Source organism: Triturus cristatus, chromosome 2_2, assembly GCF_964204655.1.
Source record: "Triturus cristatus chromosome 2_2, aTriCri1.1, whole genome shotgun sequence".
In the NCBI taxonomy this organism is placed as follows: domain Eukaryota; kingdom Metazoa; phylum Chordata; class Amphibia; order Caudata; family Salamandridae; genus Triturus; species Triturus cristatus.
Genome location: NC_140582.1, coordinates 537,741,106 through 537,763,059, shown reverse-complemented (window position 1 = coordinate 537,763,059; position 21,954 = coordinate 537,741,106). Strand labels below are relative to the sequence as shown.

General features: G+C 46.2%; 1 protein-coding gene across 6 annotated transcripts in view; it reads right to left on the bottom strand.

Moving 5' to 3' along the window:
• Nucleotides 1-21,954, bottom strand: part of ARFIP1 (ARF interacting protein 1) — a 441,450-nt gene that overhangs the window by 408,623 nt on the left and 10,873 nt on the right. The gene's annotated exons all lie outside the window — the stretch shown is intronic.

The following is a 21,954-nucleotide window of genomic DNA, read 5'->3' as shown; positions in this document are numbered from 1 at the left end:
ATACACAATTTATACAGCTAAACACAGTTTTAAAAGCTCAGAGTTACTCTGTAGAGGTGAAGAGTAATCAGCATTCGCGCCATCCTTCCAATTAAATAGGCGTAGTGAAAAACCCCTGCCCACCCGTGTTTCATCTGTTTTTGTTTATTTTTATTGTTTATTGGCATTCATTTGAGGTAAGTTTTTCTTTAGACTTCAGGTTTACGTAGGGCTTTTAAAAGAGGAAAACTGGTGGTTCTGACCTTTTGGTTGAGTGCACGAAGAACGCTAATCTTGAACCCTTGCGCTCGTGCCGTTGAGTAGAACCCGTTTGCTCAAGGCCCGAGAGGTGGCTGATGCTTGTAGACCTCTCGGACTGACTCACAGTAAGCATGAGTATTTCCGTTCAGGCTGAAGCACAGAGTGAGCGCGAGAATTCTCAAGTGTAGGAGACAAATATTTGGGAGTGCTTGAATTGTCGGGGAAGTTGGCAACTTTGCTATGTTTGATTTCTTTAAGGAGGGTGTCTGACATTAAGGCTTTATGCCTATCTAGTAGATTTCTCTAGCCCAAAGATGTGTTTTTGAGTTGTGGAGGAGAACTAATGTCTGGTTTGATTTTCTTTTCAAAGTTTTGATAATGTTCCAAATTTGTGTGTGATGAGATGTTAAAGGGAATATGAATGAAGAGTTCTGGAGAAAAGGTGTGCAGGGGAAGATCAATTGTTGATCTCATATGTGAAACTATTCAAGGGTATATCAAGTGCTACCATTGCAAGATGGTTGAAAGCGGTGATGAAAGAAGCAGGTGTGGATTTATCAAGGTTTACAACTCATTCTGTAAGGGGGCTATGGCAAGCAAGATTTGTATGTCAGGTGGATGGTTGGAAGCAGTCTTAAAAATGTCAGATTGGTCTAACGCAGATACATTTAAAAGTTTTACTTTAAAGCTGTGGAGCATGTTTCAGGTTATGCCTTGAAAAGCTTTCAAAATCCATAATGCTAGCCTTCTGTATAGACATAAAATGCAGATTCTTATAAGTTGACTGAATAAAGAATTGCAATTTTATTAAAGACTAAGGAGGCAAGCATTGTCCCACCCACCCACCCTAAGTGGAGTGTTTGGGGAGAGGAGGAATAAGTGTAATAGTGATGTTTGTAACTATAAAGTTCAATTCTTTCCAGTCTAATGCTGTTTTTTCTAAAAGTTTATATGAATAGGTTCATATTGTGGCGGTTTTCCACAGATAACTAGACGAGGATAGTTTTTTTGGGCTGGAATTTGGTTCAGGAATGGTAAAGAAGAAGGTCAAACAAAAAAGGAGGAAGATGGAGGTCAACCAGCATATATGGGAAGGAACATTTTATTATTGATTGTGATGTTTTTTAAAGTTCTATTTGGAGCTTTGAATGGTTTTGCTGGTCAGCAGGAGGAAATAAAAGTTAATGCATAATGCTAGCCTCCTTAGCCCTTAATAAAATGGAGATTTTTCATTCATTCAACCTGCTGGACTGTGAGAAGTTGGCCTGGTATATGATGCTCACTAGTTAAAGTGATCACCTTGTACCATGCCAAGCAACCCTTATGGTGTGGTTGTAAGTCAACCTTTTCGGACTAGCTGCCCTAGTGGTAGCGTAGGCTAAGCAGTCTTTGAGGCTAAACTCGTGAAGCGTGTTAAGCCAGCTGTTTTACCAAATGTAACCCCCTTTTATACCAATGAAAGGACACCACACAGATATATATTCAAAATATATATGTATTTATTTCTCAAAGTAACCCCTAGTCTCTTTATGAGCACAGGAGCACAAATCGTCAAACAAGATTACAGTAGAATACACAGAAGTTGCACTTTATATGGATAGGCCCTGGTGGCCGCTCAAACCATATACTAAAATAGTGGTATAAGTACCACGAACAGAAAAGGGAAAAGGCCTAGGGCCTCTAGAATCGCTGGGCCTACAAGGAGCTAACTTCAGTTAGTGACCAGGAGGTCCACGGGTGGCGTGTGCAGAGCAAATAGTCACACGCGTGCTCCCATAGGTTTCAATGGGTGCGTAAAAAGTACAAAGTTACTGCAAAGAGGATCTTCCGGATGGACTAGGAACTCAAGATTTGGAACACAGGCACTAGAGATGTAATACTACACTTGGGCACAGGTGTGCCAGCTTTACCTCACCCACAGGAAGCGGGTGCATAGGCCTCGAAGTGCGTCGGGTTTCTTCTATCTGTTCCGTGGAGCCTGAAGACAAAGATGCTGCAGGCGGTCGGTCCGGGAGAGATGCAGTGGATCCAAGAGTGGATCGGGGATGTTGAAGACCTGTAAGCAGAGGGGACAGTGTTCACAGTCACTAGCCAGTGACCGGCGTGGCACCAGGTGGGTACCAGGCGATGTCGGGTGCAAACAGGAAGAAAGGTGTAGCTTGTCTCTGCAGCCACGTGGTCCCTGGAGGTCGACGACGTCCAGGAGTCGGTTCACGAGCTGTCCCACGCAGGCTCTCGCTGTCGGCGGTGTCGGCGACTTGATCGAAGCAAACAAGCCTTGGCAAAAGCAATTGTTGTAGGAGATGAAATAAGCTGATGGTTCTAACCAGCAAGGTCAGAAGGACTGCTCCTTTGGAGGGGAGCAAGGGCCAGTCTGGAGCAACCAGACCAGCGGTGTATTTCGTAAAGTTCGTCGCCAAGATGGCTACTAGCCAGCGGGCCAGCAACCGGTTAGGCGCGTCGAGTGGCAAAATGCAGAAGGGCCCCACGCAGATCGTGGAGATGCTGGAGGGCTCACCTTTGGTGCAGATGCTGCTCGAGGGTTGGGCTTCTCAGATCCCAAAGCACAACTTGGAGGGAGCCTCGGTTGTTGCACTTGTCAGCTTGTCGTGGTCGTTTCAAGATGGCTGGCTCCACGTGTCTCGGTGCCTCCACGGGTCTCCTCTTTTCAGGGACTGTGGATCGGGCGGTGAGAGGTCTGGAGGTCCAGGTCTTGTCAGTCTCTGGGCTCGGGCTCCGGCGGGAGGCGGCGGCAAAGCGGACGTTGATTCGCTGGATGGTGCTTGCGTTAGCAAGGTGGTCACTCCCTGACCACAGGGGAGATTGGCTTCAGTCCTCTGTGCAGCAGAGCGTCGAAGTTCCCGTCTTCTTCTTAGTGTTAAGTTGATTCCAGGATGTCTGAAGTCTTAGGACACAGCTCCTACCTTTAAGCGGATTCTAGGGGCCGGACTACCTGCTAGGTCCCTCCCTATGGGTGGGACCAGGAAGGGGGGTGGTTACACCCCCAATCCTTTGTCCAGCTCGCCCCAGGCCCGGGACTGGTGTGCCCCAGGACCGGTTTGAACTGGCATATGCACCGAGGCTCCTTGTGAGCCACAGGCATGTCTGGTTTCTTTCAAGCCCTACCTGACCAATACACAAAATCCTGTCTGGGGTGGTGCATGCACCTCCCCTGGCAGGAAACCCTTTGTCCACACCTCCCAAGCTGGAAGGACTCCCAGCAGCAGGAGGGCAGACTTGTGTCTGTGGTGGCAGCATCCATTTTGTGGGGCTGAGGCTATGTCTGATTTTACCCGGGTTTCAGGTACTGTACATGTCGTGTCCCTCTAGAAGGGTGGAATGCTAACCCCGTCGCCAGAATTGGCGAGGGGTTAGTATTCCAATTCGTATGACACCTTACTCGACATGTTTTGATAAAGCCAAACCAAAGATAGCATTTAACCGCGAGGTTCATAATGCACTTAAGAGTATATGGTATGACGATATCTGGAAACAGTAGAAGGAAGTTGTTCCGACCACTGCAGACAGGCTCAGCTCATGCCAGAGCACCATCTCACATGGAACCAAGCACTCTGCCTTCAGGATTGTTAAGGCCTGCCATAGGAGTGACTTATAGGTTACCATGTGTCCCATTTAAGGTTAGGTATAGGTATACTACACCTAAGTAAGAGGTGGTTACACCAACTTACCCCAGCTGAGTGATCAGCCAGTTGTGTCAAATTGTTAGGCCAAGCCTGGGGTGGCATAATACATGCTTCAGCCCCTGGCAGGCCTTGGGTACACCAATGCCCTGGGTACCTAGTGTACACTGGTACAGGGGCTGACAGGGTGATCCACTTCCAATTGGTTATGCACCTAGGGTGCATAGTTTTAATTTAGTAGAGAGAACAGCAGGCTGGGGGTCTGATTGGCAGGCCCACAGCCTCAATATGTCAAAAACCAGTGAAGCAAAAAGCAAAAATTTGGGGTGACCATAGGATAGCAGACCCTACTCTCCTACATGGACTCTTCAGCATGCGTGACTACCAATTTCCCTACTCAAATACAAAGATTTTTAACTGTCAGTAAGCCGGAGAAAGGCTTAAACTGAGCCCAGATACCTGACCAGGAATCCGCCATGGATGGACACTGAAGCCCTGCTGACAGGATTTCTCTGATTTTCGTCCACGCAAACTCCACCTGCTGCAATGGCCAGCAGGAATCCTTTTAGGAAGGGCAGCACTGGAAAGTTGGAGTTTGATAATGGGGGTAGAAACATCCTGCCACCGGATCCTGATCTGCCCTCACCCCCAGGTAGGAATAATACTGTTTGAGCTGGGGAATAACTGGAACTATTCTTTTGTGGAGGAAAAAACTTTTCTAATAGACATTCCGGGTGTCTAGAGAGAAATATTCCTCCTCAAGGGCCACAGACTCACAATCCATGAGCAGGAATCACATTTATAGGACACAGTCTGAAGGCCACGCCCCTTTCTCCATACCAAGGTGTTAAACATTTTGGTCATTCAATTGGTGCAAAGATTCCAACTTGTCCCCCCATAGCAGGAATACTTTTTGAATGAAAACAACACAAAGGTAGCCAGACGGAAGAGGGGACCCATATTGGGAGATTAACCTCCAGCCCTTCTACAAAAGGGAATGGACACCAATAATTACAAGGGATAATGGTTTTATTTAACATGGAAGCTTGAATAAGTACACCACAACGGGCTTTTGCCTGTCCTCTCCCCCACCTCCACAGCTGTCCAGCACCTTAGAATGTTAAAGCGGGTTATATAAAGCAAAGGTAGAGGACATTTTAAAAATGGACATGAGTACAGCACTGTGGGTGCATGCTATGTCCGTGAAATCTGATAAGTGGTATGTCTGCAGTTTTTACGTTGGAGAAGCCCAGTATTAAGGTGAAACCGAATATCCACACCCATTTTTTTAAACTACAGTCCCATAGAAGTTGGGACTTGCAGTAACTGTTAGAGCAGTCCTCACCCAGAATGCTGTGCAAATGCTACATATTGCTGAAAAACACTGCTTCCTCATCTGTAATCTGATAAACACTCCAAATCACTGTAAATGGCAATACTCCTACAGCGCCCATTTCCATACTCCTCTTATTAACAGTGCATTTCAGTGGATTGATATATGCACACTACAGGATTAAAATCTTGCTATATCAACTTCTTTTCAGTGGGTTTTTTAGCAGGTAATGGGAAAACTGCAACATTTGGCACTGGGGTCGCCCGAAAGCTAAAGACATCTGCCTGACATTTCACAAACCTAGAGAGCTGGAGGAATTCACAAAGATATGACTTGTATGAATCACAATGGCAATTGTTACCCACACTGCTCTGCAAGTTAAGGTAATGTTTAAAACACACAATTTTGGGTTGTCTAGGCCAAGAGGTCGCTGGACACCTAAACTGGGAGCTCTACTCTGGCAACCCCTTTTCATTACCATCCAGGAGCACGAGACCGAGCTACACACAGCGAGGAAGGCCGCGTAACCCTTATAAATGCGGCAACAACGCAATTAAAGGCTATCGGCTCTAAAGGATCAAGAGTGCACTTGATGATTATGTAATATGAACCCATGGAAACAGACAAGATGCCGCTGTCAGTAACTGAAGCATGGCAGAGGCCACACAAAGTAAAACAAAGCCAAGCAGCAGTTACAAGAAGTAGAGGAGACCCCTTGCTACTCAATGAGGTGGAAGGGTGACTTAGAAGTGGCGGTGTCCAGCGTGGGAGATCATAAGATGACCAGAGGCTGCAAGGGTAGCGATTAGAGCAGCAAGGTAGACGGGGGAAGCACTCGTGGTAAGGATGTCATGCCATCCAGCTGAAGAAGACTTAGAGACCACAGTGGGAGAGATGCCACAGAGATAGACTATTTCCTAAGCACAGTGGGTGATGGCGAACGGGGTGTGCTACCTACTTGGGGAGACTCCACACTGAATGAGAAGTCCATGCCCAAGATACACAATGAACAGGAAGGTAATCTGTTTCTGAGAACAAAACGATAGCGGGGTCCTTCATTTACTTCACCAGTAAGAAAGTACCTCAACGAGCTAAGTGGCTGCCACAAAAAAACCAAGAAGGAGGGCCAAAAAGCCCTTAGAGGGGCAGAATATACATGAATATTTCAGAAACAGCAATTCTAGCAGAGGGTTAGCGTAACATTGATGGTGGGTGACCACCCAGAGACTATACAGACGCCTTGGGCAGTAGCAAGTGCCACAAAATCAGAGTAAGAGTCCACACATCTTTGAAGATACACGGTGAAACTACATTTATAACAGCATCAGGAGAACCTTTTATAATTCAATAACTAAGAATAGTTGTAGACATAACTGAAAGCAAATACACCGGAGAAAGCATTAAGAGAGACAAACAAAGAGGAACGGATAAGTGCTGGACAGCTAAAAAACACCAATACCAGCAATACGAATTCAGAGTGACGGCCTCAATCACTAAAAAAAAACAAAGGAAAAATATCCTTAAATGGATGGATATTTAGCAACAAAAGACAGTAACAGCAGCACCCCAACTAAACTGGTGAACCCTAATGGAGACACAGGACAAGAGCAATCAAAGACGGCACCTAACTGGTCTGCGCCAGACCCAAAATAAACAAATCATCTGGAAGGTAAAGAGAAGCAGCATCACCTTGGTACAGTCACCTGATAACAAAGCCTCTGAGGGTAACACACACAAATCACTTTGTAGGCCAGTGAAGAAGAGTGAACAGACACATTTATAGAATTTACATCCAGTAAGGGGAGAAAAGACCAGAATATCAAAACTATACCGTAACACAACGAAGTCAACAAAAAATGAACATCACAGAAGCAGTTGAGAAACTGAATGGGGAACACCGTCAATGAAAACCACAGACTACCAAACAAACCAAAGCTCTTCTGAGCAACTCCTTGGGAACATTAATAAAGAAATAACAGTCAGAGATGAACTGCAAAAGGTTCTCATACATATAATGTTTCATAACGTGGAGCAAGGGTCAATGTGCTGGAAAACCGAAAGTCCGAGGCATGGAATATTACAGTTCCCAGCTTATAGCGCCAGAAGAACAAAACATTACTCTCCGGGAAAAGCAGGAAGGCCTGGGAAATCATTCCAGGAGAAATGGCATTAGGATACAGAAAGTTCTAAAAGGAAAATAAATACAAAATGGCACCAGCAATTCTCACAGCTCATTATACAAAATGATGAGTCTCAGAGAGTAAACCCCAATGGCAGGTCAACTGATCCCCACCAGACACCATAGATAAATGTCACAACTACAAAGGTAAGTAACAAGTGATGTCTAAGTCATGATGAATTAACGTTTCTCATACAACAGAGTGCCACATTGCATCAATCAATATCTATCAAACGTGAAACTCTTAAAACATAAAGCGCTCCGTAAAGTGACAGATGTTCTCAGAAGCCAGGACACACAATACAAATTGGTACCCATTCAAGATAATCTTTAACTGGAAAGGGTCACAGCAAGTAACTAAATCCGTTGAATAGGCTTGTCAGATACTTAACATCCCAACTCAAGAAAGTTTGCATTAAGAGGACGATGTCAAGAATAAGATCCTTAAATAACGCTCAGAATGGCATAAGGTGCACCCTGGTAGATATGGCACAAGCACCAGACAATTAACTGCATGCTACATTTAAGCAGTACAAACAAATTCAAGCAACAAAAAATATAAAATTCCCAAACCAATTTAGAAAAGTAGAGAAAAATGTAAGAAGCAAAACAGACACAAAGATCATCAAAACAGGTTAAGTGGAACAGGATATATTAGTTTTTCATGTTTTGAGGAAAAAAGTGCTTAGAAAAAGTCAAGTACTATAAAAGAATAACAGTCCACGATGGACAGTGACCTAGGCGCAATTTCAGACCGCTGTCAAATACGTTAAATGGTTTGTCCCGATCAAAGGTTTTCCTGTCAGACGTAGTCTCCAACTACTGGGAAAGCATCTTCTGATCATTACTGCAGCCCCTGCACTACTTAGGGCAAGCTTCAGAGCACCAAGTCTGTCTGTAGCCAAGTCGCCTGGAGGGTGCTAGATTTATCTTGTTCACTAAGCAGTGATTAGAGAAATGTTACCACCCAATCGTAACAATTTTCTTGCAGCCCTCCTCTTTTTTTGGCAGCGCTGGGGCCTGAGGATGAAAAGGAGAAGTCCACCCTTGCACTTCCAAGTTAAAAGAGGAAGTGCTAAAGCAGCCCCTTTGTTCTGCCAGCTACTTTTGTATACTCACATATAGCTAATCCCTGCTATGTGGTTAGCAGTTAACACAGATTGGCCTTTCCTGAGCCCAGAGGTAAGCTATTGTCCTCTTAGCCAGAAGCATTATGTCTCCCAGCCAAGGATGTGTATTCCAGCTCTGGAGATGGGATGATTGGCAGAACTGTTTTTAAGACAGTTATGGCTCAGGCAGTCTGTAGTACATGTTTCAAAAGTTATTTTTCAACTTAGGCAATCAAAAATCAGAGTTCACCATTAAGCCAGTGTTGGCACAGTAAAGTCCGCCGCCCTTGCCCTGAGTGCCCCAATGGTACTGATATCTGGATCCCTAATTCTTATTTTTGTTCTCACAGTCAAACAAGGATCACGCATGTGTGCCATGCTATCAGTGGGTTCAGGCAGTATGTATAAAGCTGTTGAGTTGGTATCATATTGGGTTAAGTTTACAACTACCCTGTTTGGTTCTCCCTTTGTGGGTTCTATCTTGACCCTTATCCTGCATAGACAGAAGTTTACGAGCCATCTTGCTTTCTCTGGGGCTACTTCTTGAGACAAGTAAAGTGTGTCTGCGCCTACCGCGTGTGGGTTCAACGAACAGAGGTAGCATAACCTGGCTGATATTTGGGAGCCGACTGCGGTAATGTGCTGATACCAGGTGTTATGCAGAAGAGCGCTGTGTAGTGCATGTAGGATGCTGGTGCTCTGTTTAGTGTAATTGTAGGTGACATGAAAGAGATCCCTATTCAGGTGCTGTAGTAACCTCTTAGTAAACTCTTTTTTACTAGGCAGTTCCACTGCAGCAATCAAGTGTGGGACTACCTATAGCAGGTAGATCATACAAAACCACACATACCTTTTGAGTCGATATTGCAGGTCTTGGTATGGGTCCCCTGGGAGTCATAAGTGCTCCTCCGGAGGCTTTGCCATTTTTGACCAGTTCATAAAAGTATGTTGTTTTTAGTCCTTGGGTGAGGAGGTCATGAAAGTGCTCTACAGCACATTGGAATGGCGCACCTACGCACTTTTGTCCTCCTCTTTGTGGGCCATGGGTGTTTCCTCCTGCCACTGGCAAAAGTTCAAAAACTGTCCCTTTTCCCTTAGGTTGTAGAGGTTGATGACTATTCGGCGTTGGTGCACTTTGTTGTTCTTGTGGCTATCTGTTTCGAAAGAACTTTGTTGATTGTTAATTCAGTTTTATTACATGCGCTCCTTTCTCAATTGTGTTGGAGAACCTATATTTGCCTTAGGGGTGTGATTCCACCAACTTACCAGTAGCAATCTCATGAGGTAATGGGAGGGCCCCTTTTGAGTATGTTTTAAGCAGTTTCAGGGAATAAGGGTAATCACAATAGATATTTATAAATGTGACAGATCTTACTTTATAAGCCGCTGAGGCACCCCCTCATACTACTATGGTGTGTATTCTGATTTTTTCTGACATTTTAGCTCTGTGGAGTCTGATTAGTGTTTGGTATTTTGGGGATAGGTCCCATGAGTTTAGGAAGGTATGGTCTGGGGACTTTGGCAGGAGATCTATGGACAATGCCAATTTCCCAAAATCTTCTCGCTTGGTGCATGTCTAAAGGCATGGTTGCTGCGCAGCCCCTTTCTTGCTGGCTACCTGTTTTTGAATATACACCCAGTTGCACGTGCTGCGAGTTGCTTTGTGTGTAGGCCACATATGAACTGGGGGGAAGAGGGGGCGTGTTAACGTTTGGTGTGCTTGTACATACAATGTGTCCTGGGAACATGTTTTTATGGTTGTGTGTCTTCCCATTCACGGCACGAGGTGGGTCACGTGGCCCTCCCTTGTGGCATTAGATACCTAGCTTTGGCTAATCTCAGCCCTGCCTTTGTATCTGGAACCTTCTTTTAGGGCTAACTTTAACGTTTTTTTTTCTTTTCATTTTGGGTGTTTCCCCCGAGTCTCGCGTAATCCACTGCTTCTCTTGCCCTGCAGGGAGAGGGTCAGAGACTGCTCTGTGACCCCCTTTCCCTCACCTATGCCGTCCCGTGGGGCCCGAAGTCAGGGCAAACTGTTTAGTGCTTGAAAGGTTGGAACACCATGAGTGGATATGCTTGGACTGGAGGTGAGCGCAGCTGGTGCCCTGCGTTCATCTGGAGGTGGAGTAGAGGTCTGGAATCCTCCATCTCGGGCACTCCGCTCTCCCATGGACCACAGTCGCTTCCTATCAGCGTTACTGGTGGGCCCGCTGTTCCTAGCTGGGGTCTCCTCAGTTGTGCGTTGCCCAACAGTCTGGTGAATATCTTGTCGATCTCTGCAAGGTTGAAAGGCACGGTGATCAAACCTTGGAAACGAAAAATCAGCACAATTCACGAAAAATAGAAGAAGGCTAGCTAATAGATGCCTTGTAACACCAAAAAGTGCCTACACTGATTGGAGTTGACCCACTCTGAAAACAGGGACCGACTCAAAAAGTTGCAAAAATCTGCCGGGAAAGTTCGGTGAGAAACCGGGACTGCCTCAGCAAATGATAAAATCCTTACAGCTGGCAATACGAGACCGGCCACAACATATGAACACCTCCCCGACATAAAGGGGACACCTTTGATGAGTTTCCCCCCTCTGACTTGTGAAGAGGTGGAAGCCTTATTACATACCGTCAGATCAGGCTCCCCCCTCGATGTTGTACCAGCCAAAATATCGGCGAGCCTCTCAAAACAACTGTCTGCTCCTATCTGTTCCCTTCTGAATTTATCACTAAAGGAAGGTCATTTGCCTTCAGAATGGAAGGCAGCACAGGTCATTCCACTACGTAAAAACACCAAGGCCTCTATGAAAGATCTATCTAACCTGCAACCTATATCCCTCCTACCGCTCCTGAGCAAAAAGCTGGAAAAACATATCAACAAGCATTTATCAGCTTATGTCGAAGCGTCAGATTGCCTGGATGTGTCACAATCAGGCTTCAGGCCGAAATATAGTACGGAGACAGCCATAGTGGCAGTCACGAACAATATAAGGCTAGCACTAGATAGAGGACAATCCACCCTACTGGTGCTATTGGATCTCTCTGCGGCATTCGACACGGTCAACCATCAAATTCTGCTCAGAAGATTAGAGGAATCCGGGCTAAAAGGAAAGGCATTGCAGTGGATGACCAGCTTCCTCTCTGACCGCTCCCAGACAGTCAGCTTGGGTCCCTATATGTCCAAGTCCAGGGAGATGTCCCAGGTAGTCCCGCAGGGATCTTGTTTAAGCCCTACCTTATTCAACATCTACATAGCTCCATTGGCCAACCTTATGAGGACATATGGATTTGTTACAATATCCTATGCAGATGACACCCAGCTTATCTTCTCCTTTGATAAACACTCCACAACAGCACGGAGCAACTTCTCTACCGGCATGCTAGCAATATCTCAGTGGATGAGTACCAACTATCTCCAATTAAATGCTGGGAAAACAGAGATTATGTTCTTTGGAGAAGCCACCTTGCTGTGGACACCATGGAATGGTGGCCCAGGGAGTTGGGCCCCCCCGCCTCAAAGGCATCAGTAAAGAATCTTGGGGTGCGCATTGAGCAGATTTTAAACATGAAGGAGCAGGTGTCTCAAACGGTAAGCTCATGCTTTCATGTATTAAGTCTTCTGAGGTGAGTATTTCTGTTTCTTCCAGACCACACACGGAAGACTCTTACCCAGTCACTAGTCATAAGTCGATTGGACTACGTCAATGCCTTACTGATATCTGCCAATGAGGCCGTGTTGGATATTTGGCGGAGAAGCTTAGTCAATACACTCCCCTTCGAGACCTGCGATCCAGCTCTAAATCCATTCTTAAAGTCCCGCGTATTAACAAGGCCAGGACCGGGGGAAGGCTTTTTCCTAACATGCTCCATGGAACTGGAATTCACTCCCGCTAACGCGGAGGCAGTGTATGTACTATTTCCATTTTAGAAAGTCCTTGAAACCATTTCTATTCTAAGACGTCTCATACAGTATTTGCATTTTCCTACTCGTCCGCAAGCACGGAGATAGCCCTATGGGGGTGATTCAGGCTCTATATAAGTAAATAAATAAATAAATCCGGGACCCTGGTCACCCCAGAGAACCCCCAACTGGGGTCTATTACTGACTTTCGTTTGTGGGGGCTGTGGAGTTTAATGCTTTATCGTCCCTTGTGCAAGAAAAAACGTATTTCCCATCACCGAGGATGGCATCGTTTCAGAATTGAAAGGGAGGCCTTCATTACTTCGGAGGCTTAAAGAGCATTTTAGAGGGGCGCGGTTTGGACTAGACACCATGAAGAACAAGCATTGAAAATGCAATAGGTCTCACCTTTGATTAAGTTAGAGCCGTTTGCTTTGCTAATGGTATTGTATAGCAAAGCAAATGGCTTTAACTTAATACTATCTGGGTTTTCAGTGCTGAAGAAATTACGACCTGTGCTTTCAAAGGTGCTGGGGCTACAGTAATTATCACTTAAACTTTAGGCGCTATAGCATTTACCACCTGGTCATTAGGTGTACGGATGCCATAGCACCAAGTCTTGTAAGCGGTACTACAGTGATAACCAGGACTCTAAGTCAGGCAATAGTGACAGTAAATGCCACCTGGACTTGCAGGCTAAATATAATTTACCACCTGGAATTTTACGTGCTGCAGCTACAGTGATTACCACCTCAGAGTTTATAGGCAGAAGCAAGCGGCATGTCTCGTGTCGTAGATGACAGGGTGTGATCTTCAGCAAGCACTGTTGGAAGCCTCCCTCCGCTCCCACATGAAGTAATATAAAGACACGTGCAGGGGTGATTCTATAAACAGTGCGGCAGGTGCAGGTGCACCGGGGCTTAGAGTAGTGAAACAGGGGGCACACTTCACCCAAATGATGGGTGCTTTTTATGACAGGTATCTTGACGACATGCTGGTCCATTACAAATCCAAGTACAGTAACATGACTCTACCTTCACTTCGTACCTGTCGTAGTGAGCACGCTGGCCACGAAGAATAGGGCGGAAGCGTATTCCCAGTTCTCAATGTCCGAGCTGTTACCAAGCGCCGAGACACCGTAATTATCTGCTATAATCACCTCTTCCAGAAGCTTGTCCAGGGAAGAAGATGCTATGCAGGGGTGGTTCAGCAGGAAGCGCTGGTGGGCCTCTCGGACTGTCTGTCCGACGTAGGGCGCCCTCGTGCTGCGCCTCAATGCCCATGAAGACCAGGGCGACCAGGAACAGTAGGTAAATGGCCAACAGCAGCCAGTAATTCCAGACGCGTGGAAGCTTCGGAAGGTCCAGGGAGACCATGGCAGCGGCTAGCGCCCACTGGCGGACTTCTGGAAGCGGCAGGAGCTAGTCCGGGTCTAGGGTTGCTTGAAACAACCAGCCCCTGGCAGAAGGCATGAATCCCACGGTGCTCCGGTGTCAAGTTTGCGATAGGCACTGATGAAACACACCTTGTGCAGGCAGGCGAGGTGCATTCAGGGACCGAGGGCAGAGAAAGACACGGGAGATTAGAGCAGAGAGCATTGTGGCGCTCGAACTCAGAGCAGCGAGAGCCAGTGGAGAGAGAGAGTACTGGGCAGAGAGCCCTACCTCAGACAGAGCCTTCGGAGGAGTAGAAAGGGCAGAGACCTGACCAGAGGAGCACGCAGCACTAAGGACACACGGAGTCTCCAAAGGGCTTCCTCCTTGAACCCGACGTCAGGGGCCCACCGCGCTGGGATTGGACCCAACCGCGGCGTTGCCTGGTAACGAAGGGGCTTGTCTGGCCGAAGCAACGCTGGGAGTGGAGGAGGCGCAGGGGGCCTCTTGGCAACCAGGCCTCCGCGCTTCCCCCCGTGTCGCCACCGAACACCGTAGCTGGAGCCAGGGAGCAGCAAAGGAAGAAAGCTGATTAGCCTCCCTTTCAAAAGTAATCGGAGCAGAGTGGCATTTCAGGGGGTGACAGTAAAGAAGTAACAGTCACGACGCGCACTCACGCATGGGAGCAAGTTTTTGGTCAGCGCAGTGGGGAGCGCACGCTTGCAGTCGAGCGCCATAATTATTCCTCCACGTTGGGGCAGTGATTTGCGATCTGTTAAGTGGGCCAGTTTACTCGGTCCCCACGCGCTGGTTGCCATGACAATTGCAAAAACAACAATTGATGGACAGAATGCAGAACAATGTCATACATTCACCCCAGTACAGAGATTTGGGCCTAAATCTATCGTTTTTTTGCTCACCATGCCATTCCAGTTTGAACCCAGCCATATGCAAATCAGTCTTGACCCTGTGCCTCATGGGAACAGTCCAGCCCGAACTGCCAAGCCAGGTCCTCCCTGGACTGGAAACAAGCATCCTAGGACCGGTTTCGGGGTTTCACTCCTCTTCAGCCAGGATAGCTTGATTCCAGTGGTATGGAGAGCACGGTGGCAGTTCGTGCTGGACTGTTCCCATGAGGCACAGGGTCAGACTGATTTGCATATGGCCATGTCTGAACTGGGGTGGCAGAGTGGGCTAAAGAACGGTGATGGATTAAACCCAGATCAGTTGACTGGGGGTGAGTGCTTGCAATGTTCAACACTCCGTCCATCAATTCCTTTGGTTTTTGCTTTGTTCGCCATAAGTTGGCAGGGTATGCTCAGACGTGAGTCCCTTGCTCACTTTGCCACTGGATTCAAGCAAGCCTGGCTGAAGACGGCTGAAATGCCAGAAACCGGTCCTAGGAAGCTTGTTTCCGGTCCAGGGAAGACATGGCTTGGCAGTTCGGGCTGGACTGTTCCCATGAGGCACAGGGTCAGACTGATTTGCATATGGCCATGTCTGAACTGGGGTGGCAGAGTGGGCTAAAGAACGGTGATTGATTAAACCCAGATCAGTTGACTGGGGGTGAGTGCTTGCAATGTTCAACACTCCGTCCATCATTTCCTTTGGTTTTTGCTTTGGTTGCCATGACAATGGCAAAAGCAAAACAAGATGGCGTAGGACTGTCCACTGTCCGTATGTATGCGTGCACGTACGCGTGCATGTTTACCTTTGGCTGAATGGCGAGGGCAGCCATCTTTGTCCATCCGTACGAGCTTTGGCTGAATCGATTGCAAAAGGCATTCGCATGGCGTTAGCAGCGCATGCGCGCTGCTAACGCCAGGCGAGACCTAAAAAGTGAAGCGTGGGCATGATTTCCGAAAATGGAGTCCCTTTGACTTGGTGACTGGAATGGGTCCCATTACACTTTTGCTGAGGGACCTGGGTGACTGTTTTTAAACAGTTTTCTGAAGTGCTGTCCTGCCCACCTCGTCAGACTTTCCTACCACTGGGGTGTGGCTAGTGAACCATGTCCTGGGGGATCAGCAGTAGAGTGGGGCCTAATTCTAGTGGGCGCTTTAGGCAACCTGATTATTCTGTACTCTCGTGGAATCTCTACTGGTGCTGAACTTAGTGTGGGAACCAGATCCGCATAGCCCCCAGCAGCCCTGAATTTCTAGATGCAAGTGAAACATTTTGGACTCCTAATTCTGTTTGTTAGTCTTTTCTGATATGATTCTTAGGGGGAGAAGGCAGGAGGATGTTGGTTGTCTGTATCATCGAGGGGTGAACTACTGGAGGTTGTCGCTGTAATTATAATTATGCGCATTTTGGCTCTGTGGTTGCATGAAGGCGCTACCTCCCCACACTGTCACCCCCTACATGCAGGGGTTGTGGCAGTGGTCTCTGTTGTGCTGGGTTCTCTATCTGTGGTTGCTGCGGCCACATGCTCGCCCAATTACTTGATCACTGCTGCGGCTGTGTGGCAAATGGCGGACCTACTTGCCACTGAGTGTATGCTATGTTCTGACTGCCCTGTTCTCGGTACTGAGGAGAGGACGTTGCCCATATCCTGTCTCGTGGGGTTCTGTGGTGGCTGGCCCCTGATTTTCTGCCTCTGCTGCTTTTGCTGCTCGAAGTATGCCTTTAGTCAGGATACCTCTGCCAGATGACCCCGCCTGCCGCTATAGAAGCATTCTTTAGCATCTGGTGTTAGCCAGCCTCCCAGGCCTCTACCAAAGTTGCTGGTTTGTAATCCTATAAAATGTTGCGATGAAGCTTCCCTTGTGACTGCTACCATTTGTATGACTGCGGCAATCGCTGCTCCCTCGAGGGCAGTCTTTCTCAGCTTATGCTGCATTCATTTTGCTTTGTCTCTTTGGGTCTGCTCTTTCTTTTCCCTGTCCTTTTCTTGTTTCTTCGTATGGCAGTGGAGTATGTGGGCTTGTATTTCCTGCCAGGGCCTGGTGTCTAAACCAACTACGCTATCCATCCCATTCTGTACCTCGGTGGGTAACCCATTCTTCGATACATTGTAGAAAAACGTGACTTGTCGGCCCATGTTGGCCACAGCTGTCCAGTTTCCTGTTGCAATCTTTCCCTCATTCTATTAAGGAAGCTGTTTATGCTTCTTTCTGGCTTCATGATCTTTAAAAAGGGAGAAATATGGACTCTGCTCTCACCAGGAGCGGACAAGAAAAAAATCACGCAAAAAATGCAGCTCCCTGCATGCAGGATCAATCCTTTCATCCGTTTTCCTGCCAGCTTAAGAACGGGCAGAAAAACAGATGAACACTCTGCTCCCAGCAAGCGGGAGCAGTTTTCCTGCTCCCGCCCGCTAGGAACAGAGTTACAATTTGCTCTCACTTGGCAGGAGCTGTGAAAGCTTGGTGTGCAAGTATGGGTGTGTCATTGTGTTCATTTGTCTTCATGGATGTGTACACATGTTTCTGTGTATACCTATGTCTGTGTATTCATGTTTGTGTGTATGTATATGTGTTTGAGTATGTTGGTGTGCGTGCTTGTTTATATGTGTATGTGGGGTTGGTGTGCATGTATATGCATATGTTTATGCATGTTTGTGTGTGTTTGTATATGTTCATATGTGTGTGTAAATGCATGTGTGTGTTTGTATGTGTGCATAGTTGTGTATGCATGTGATCAGAGGGAAGAGTGCACTTGAGGGCAAAGAGGAAAACATACAGGGAAGAGTATGTGAGGGCAGAGAGAAAAATATAGAGAGAAGAACACATGCGAGGGCAGCGAAAAAAATACAGAGCGAAGATAACATGTGAGAGCATAGAGAAAAAATGCAGAGGGAAGAGTACATGTGAGGGAAGAGAGACAAATACAGAGGGAATAGCATGTGTGAGGAAAGAGAGAAAAATGGAGAGGGAAAAGCACATGTGAGGGCAGAGTGAAAATACAGAGGGAATAGCACATGTGAGACCAGAGAGAAAAACATAGAGGGAAGAGCATATGTGAGGACAAAGAGAACAAGTACAGGCTATGCGAAGCGGAAGTGATCGTGTTTGTGATCAAACATCAAAGCGGCGAAAGTGAAAGTAATCGAGCAGAGCATCAAAGGGCTGGGTGAGAAGGGAGGGGGGAATGCAAGGGTCAAAGCGGCTAAAGTGAAAGTAATCGAGCAGAGCATCAAAGGGCTGGGTGAGAAGGGAGGGGGGGAATGCAAGGAGCAGCTGTGCATGTGCACGCCATCGTGCACTCAAGCCCTAGGCCAGCAAAACCATGTGGATAGCACTTTTGAAAGCCCACTTACAAAATGTCTCAAAGAGACAGCTTTCGCTGTCTCAGCGAGACCTAAAAACAAGCGCAGGAACACACGCTTGTTTGAATTTTTGGAGGGGGATTTTTCGCAGGATTTGGGGATACACCTGCGCTTTCTGCCGAAAAAAAGGGGATCCCAGTGCTAGGGGGGTCAGGGTATTACTCCCCTTTTCTTTTTTTACGTTTTCATTGGGGACTCGGCTAAGTTAGAGTCCCAAAATGGCTGCCAACTCTTCATGGTTGAAGTGTTGGTAGTCAATCCGATTTCAGCTCGGGGACTGCGAGATCCACATCCCTAGATATAGAAATTTGGTTTTCAGTTAATATCGCTAAAACTACTGAATGGATTTACATCAAATCACAAAAACACACTTTCTGGACCAAGAGCAAGCTTTCTGCCAAATTTGGTATAATTACGCCCAGCAGTTCGGCCTGTAATAATGTTAAAAATCCCAACTGGACTCGCCCACCTTCCCCTTTTTATTGGCCCCCGCTCGACAAATCACCCTGAAACTTTCAGGACAGCAGCTGAAGTGAGTGGTGTACTAGTTTTGAACATTTTGTGAAGACTTGTCAATTTGTCAAACGGCGCCAAATAAATATATATATCAAAGCTCCAAAGTACCCAACGTACAAGGAGCACTCGAGCGGCAACATGCTCATGAAGAGCCTTTATGGTATACAATCCGCCAGCACAACGATAACTTTAAGCAGTTCAATCTACCATGGATGCCTGACGCGTTTCGAAGTGTCCCCACTTCTCTTCAGAGGCTTTGGCAATTGAAGGCACATAGGACATCACCCTCATCATTTAAATGCTCCAATGCATGACCTGGATAGGACAGAGCATTATGGGCCTTGTAGTGTCCTTTGTCTCCAGATGGAGCGTGCAATGTTGCTGCTGTAACATTCATAGCCCCCAGAAGGGCCTCGGTGTGCCGGTGGATATGCTAAATTCGTTGCTGCTATATATATTGGTTCACTCAGGGAAAAGGTACTTAAACGGAATGAACACATTAAATAGTGACTTGTAATATCTCTTGGTTCATACATCCTATTATTTGAAAGTTTCTCTCTTTTATATAAATTAAGGTTTTTGGCACCTCAGTGGTCACAAAAAGCACTGCACCGTCATAATATTTTGATGGTTTCCTAAAACATTATATTTGTAAGACGTTTTGGCACTCTTTTTTTCTTTACATTCTCTGGTGGCTTAATAATAATCTACTAAACGATGACCAAAGAATAAAAAACATAAAGATCCATTAAAAGCTACATACATTTTAACATTGTTGATAAAGTTTATTTATTTAAACATGTTTTATATAGCGCTGGCTGGACCCGGGGGTATCAGAGCGCTTTACATGAGTATTCATTGCAGTATGGAAAAATTTACAATGAGGTAGTATTCAGAACCCAATACAGAACGGTAGAAAGCAATTCAAATATTACACAATCTAAACAAACAAGTTGCCAAAGGGTTAGAAATAATCAAGAGAGATTATGCTAGTGAGAGAGGGAGAGGATGTAAAAGAGGGGGAAGGGAATGGGAATAGGCAAGGGAGGGGGATAGTTAAGGTGATATTAGACAGCTATACATAGATAAATTAATTGAATGTAACAGGATTACAATGAGGTAGGATTCAAAATCCAACAAGAAGGTCAAAATAGCTCTAGTTTTACACCATCACATTACATGAGTTACAAAGGGTTGCCGCAAGTCGTGAGAGAATTAGCCTAGCGTTCGAGGGCAAGCATGGAGAAGAGGGGGGAAGGGGAAGTGAATGAGGGAAGGCTGAGGGGGGTGGGGAGGATTAGGTAATACCTGGAGGGACAGGCAGGTCCTATAGGAAAGGCTGGAGGGAGGAGTTAGTGGGCGAAGGAAGATGAAAGAGGTGGAGGAGAACAATAAGAGGTAGGGGTGGGAGGAGTGCCCAGGGGCGGATTTAAGGACCCCAGTATTTGTTCAGCAGGAGAAGTTTGAGGTCTTTTTGAAGCTGGCTTAAGAGGGGTTGCAAAGAAGATCTTTGGGGAGGGAGTTCCAGATGTTAGGTGCATTCCTGGAAAAGGAGCGAGAATGTGTGGATTTCTTGTTTGATAGAGGAGGGACAAGAGCGAGGGTGTTGGAGCTCTTCAGTGATCTAGAGCAGCCGGCTTTGTGAAGTTTATCTGCGAGGTACTGCGGGGAGCATTGATGCACGGCTTTGTGCGTAATGCACGCTGTCTTGTAGGATGCTCGTCCTTCAACAGGCAACCACTTGAGGGCTTTAAGGGCCAGGGAGATATGATCAAACCGTTTAAGGTCACCAATGAGCCTAGCTGCAAGGTTCAGAACCGATTTGATTGGGGCGAGGTGGGCTTTAGGAGTTCCAGCGAGGATGGCGTTCCCGTAATCGATTTTTGACAGGACCAGCGATTGGACTACGAATTTAAAGTCATCTGCTGGAATGAAGGGTTTTATTTTCTTTAAGTGATGGAGTGTGAAGAGAGTGCTATGGACGACTTTTTTTATATGGGGGGGATAAGAGTACGGTTCTGGTCAATGTTAAAACCGAGGGATTTGACTGAGTTGGATATAGTGAGAGAGCAGTTGAGAGCTGTAAGGTCAGAGATCGAGGACAGAATGGGGAGCGAGTTGTTCTTAGGGGAGAAGAGAATGATTTCGGTATTTTTTGGGTTCAGCTTGAGGTGGTTGTAGTGGAACTAGGATTGAATCTTACTCCGGGCATCATTGAGGTGAAGGATATCGGAGCGGGATTGAATCTTATAGTAAAGTTGGGTGTCATCCAAGGAGTTGTGAGGGAGCGTAGAGAGTGATGGAGAATTAGAGGAAATGTTCGGTGAGGGTAGAGTGTTAAGAAGGAGGGGAGTTAGGGCGCAGGATTGATCAATTCTGGAATTTTTTTCTAAGAAGTCTGATTAGCGATCCGATAAAATGCTCTAAAAGCTGACCTCGAAGGTCATTTATAAAAGAAGCAGCTCGTCTGAAAAAAGAAAACGGGAGCCCAGTTGATGACAACCAAGGATGATAGAAGTAGTCTACAAATTCAACAAAAAAATCATATACAAGGAAGTCAGACTTCATAGACATCTGAAAACAAAAAGAACAACTAAGCTGCCAAAAAAAACCTTTGAAAAAGGTCAAATTCTTCACTCCTCAAAGAAGAAATACTTCTAGCGATTAGACTTCCTCCAAGGCACCAGGCCCAGACATGTTCACAGACAACTTTCATGGCTCTAATATTAAAGCCGGTAAAGAATGCCATGCTCATATACACTTATTTCTCCTAAACATTGACTAGAAACCATTTACAGGAGTACTTTTAAGTCTGTATGTAACAGTTACTGCCCTAACTATTCTATCCAGACTAAGCATAGGATATATAAAAACGTAGACAAATCAGTGGTAACCCAAAAAAGACCTGCATTAGATACATGTAACAGAGAAACATTACAGCTAGTGTTACTATCCCATATGCCCCTGATTTGGAAAAGGAATTTAATCAGGAACACTGATCAATTATGAAAGCAATCTTACAACATATAGGGTTCGGAGAAGAGCTGTTGGTATGGTTATTGGCAGGATATTGACCTCCCTGAGCAAGAGTGAGGGTAAAAGGATTTCTAGCAGAGACAGTTTGAGTTAAAATTGATACAAGACAGAGATGCCCCCTGTCAACACGGTTTACGACATTACACCTCAAGTCTATAGGACAAAGGATTAAAGACAACAAACCTAGTAAGCAAAAACCAGAGGATAGACAGATTCAAAATTGCACTATTTGCTGATGATCATCTTCCAACTTTAGTTGACCTAGCCTCTTAAACCACATACATAATGAGGGAATTGGAAAAATACCAACGGGTGGCACGATTCAAGGTGAACATGACCAAATCAGAGGGTCGCTTGGTCACAGTG